This window comes from Rhea americana, unplaced genomic scaffold (assembly GCF_003343005.1).
Source record: "Rhea americana isolate MKP2758 unplaced genomic scaffold, rheAme1 scaffold_15, whole genome shotgun sequence".
Lineage (NCBI taxonomy): Eukaryota > Metazoa > Chordata > Aves > Rheiformes > Rheidae > Rhea > Rhea americana.
In genome coordinates this window covers 3,835,602-3,838,502 of record NW_028185594.1, presented here as the reverse complement: position 1 = coordinate 3,838,502, position 2,901 = coordinate 3,835,602, and positions in this window count along the sequence as shown.

Sequence of the window (2,901 nt, the reverse complement as noted above, 5' to 3'; positions counted from 1 at the left end):
TAGAATTAAACCCCGGGGCCTTAGCCAAGCCCGCCAGGTGCGCGGGACATCCCGCCGCCCAGCGAGCGCGCCGCGGGGGCTGCAAAGCCGCCGGCAGGGCCGCGCCAGCCCGCCACGGCTGCGGCTGGCCAGGGCTTCGAGGGCTCCCGAGCGAGCCACGGGGCAGTCGCGCTGAGCGCCGCGCCGCCGTCCCCATCCCCTCCGCGGGCCTTTCCGAGCGCGTCGGAGGGAAGGGAGGGGGAACGAGATTTGGGGACGCCCGGCACCCGCCCGTCCTTTGCCAGCTCAGTCCACCGAATTGAGCGGCAATCGGAAACAGAGACCTACTCGAGCTTCCTCGTGCACCAGGAGAGGGCCAAATCCTGCGAGCAAATCCCGGTGGCTCGCTCTAAAATCGAGGGACTTCAGCTGATTTCCTCCCCCCACCCTTTGCGCCTTCGATGCGGTTTCCTGCCCGGCTTTACGTGGTGCCAACCCTGGCACTTGTCATCCTACAGCACAGGGAAACGCAATKCCAGCAGGGCACCTGCCCTAGTACCGTTAGTTTTATTTTATATATATATGTATAAAAATTGACGTAATTGGCGGCTCYGGCGCGGCGGCTCCTGGCAGCGCTGGTGATCGCGCTCGTGCACGCGCACTCGTGCACACGTGCAGGGGCGGGGACGGCCCCGCTCGGCGTCCGCGGGACCCGCCGGGGCGCCCGGCCGGGCTCGGGGAGGCGGCGCGCAGAGGCCAGCACGCGCCAGAGGCTTCCCGCCCGGCGACAGGGATTTTTGAGGAGAGCCCGGCCGCCGCTTCGCCCGGGCGTTACAGCCGGCGACGTGCCAAAGCGCCGCCAGCGAGCGCCCTCCGCGCTCCCCCGGCGCCGCTGCACGACGGGCAGCGGGTTCGGCCGCGTCCAGCCTGCTCTCACGCTGCCGCAAGCTGCCCCCTCCGCCCCGGCTAAATGCCGGCTTCTTCCATTGCGGCTGCAGATAGCGCCGCGGGTCTCAGATATATACCGTTTATTTTTCCTAGCACAGCTGCTCTGTCAGAGGTCATATAATTTGGCAGCCATCCCAGTGCTTAAAAATTAATTTTTCCTTATTAATACGGCTGGGGGTCCCACCGGATAGGATCCCAGCCTTATCTGAGCCTGACAGCTTCCTAAGCCGTGCGAAGGATGCTGTCTCCTCCCGGGCTGGCCGCGACACAAGGCCACCCCGTCCGGGCGCCCGGTGGCACCGGAGGTTTCGCCAGGAGAGCAGCCCAGCCGGCTCCTCCGACGGCCCCGCGAGGCGGGCTGCCTCTGCGCCCTGGCCGCCGCGAGGTGCCCAGCGTGGAGGAAGCGCTGAAGGGGGCAGCGAAGGAGCGGGGCACGGCGGTGGGGAGCGCCTCCGGAGAGCCGCCGGGAGCGGCGCGCCTGCCGTCACGCCAGCTGCCACAGACCAGGGTGGGTTTGCAGCAGGAAAGTTAGAAAAACAGGATCCAGCATCCTAACCCGGGTCAGAGCCCCCCACCGGGCTGGTATCAGCAGTTTGCCGCGATGCTCCCGACAGCCCCCTGACTCCGGGGCTAAAAAGGTTTTTGCTCGCAGCACGAGCCCGGTTAGCAGCACCGCGGGCAGAAGGCGTCACCCTGAACGCTGCGCGCGTTCGCACGCGTGTTCGCGTGCCTGCGGCCCCGTGCCGCTTGTTTTGGTCCCCCTCCCTTCCTCGCTACGTCTCTAAGTCACGGCCAAAAGCGCCGGCTCTTAAGCAAACTGGAAGGCTTCAAGAGCGAGCTGCACAAACAGCGCCTGAACGACGCGGTGCTYGGGTCCCTCGGACCCGTTACTCTCTTGCTGGATCGCTTTTTGGGGGAAGATGAGAAACGYGCAGGCTGCAGGGCCCCCTGCCGTGTCCCCCCCCCCCCGGCGGCCGTCTCCGCCGCGCCTGGCTACGCGCAGGCTGGCGGCTGCGCTGTTTACCGCTTACTGGAGAAATAGTGCACGAAGCTTTTTTGTCCTGTGGATTATCATATTATTGTCTGCTAACCACATCTCCCCTCTCCGCTGACCTCCCTCCGGGAGCCTTAAGAGGGACTTTCGTTACGGGGGAAGGCTTTCAGACACGCCGGGCTGAAACATAAATCCGCCCAGCGCGGGCGCGTTTTTCCTGCCAGGCTGGCTGATTTACCGACGCTGACCGTCGCCCGACCGCGGCCCTTCGCTCGCTGGGCTTGCGATAAAGTCACTCGAGCAGGTCTGCGGCACCACAGCGGCGTCTCGGCTGGCGTCAGCCGCAGGGAGAGGAGAGGAGAGGAGGAGAGGAGGAGAGGAGGAGAGGGCTTCCTCGCCGGCTCCGGCACCATGTGATGCTCTGCTTCACCGGGAAAGCCCCGCGTTCAAGTAAACATCTCTTACCGCGACTCAACGGCCTCCGGGACGCAGCTGGCTCATAAAACCCTTCCCGGCAACAAGTCCCGATCCCGAACCCACTCGGGAGAGGAGGGGGCGGCCGGCGCTGGCCGGTGCCTCCTGCGGCGTGAGCCCGGGGTCGCGCCAGAGCTGCGTCCCCGCGGCGCTGCCTCCGAGACGGGCAGCGCCCGCACACGCCGCTTCCCCAGGCGGAGGCCTCCCGGGGCTTCTCCCTTCCCTCCGCCCCACCGAGGACCTACTCGTTTGTYTCTCATCTGAACAAAAGATGAGGATTTTCTCCTTTTTTTCACCCCCCCCCCCGCCCCTTCGTAATCGTAAGGAAGGAGGCGATGCCAACTGGCAACTGCGTGTGCACGGAGCACATTTGTCGGGAACATCCACGCTCCGGTGCCGTGAAGAAGAGAGGGACTTTCTCAGCCCAGAGTCCCTCCGACTTCCCCTTCGGAGGCGGCCGGGGCCACGCCGGGGCCGGGAGCCGCGGGGACGGGCGCAGGGCCGTC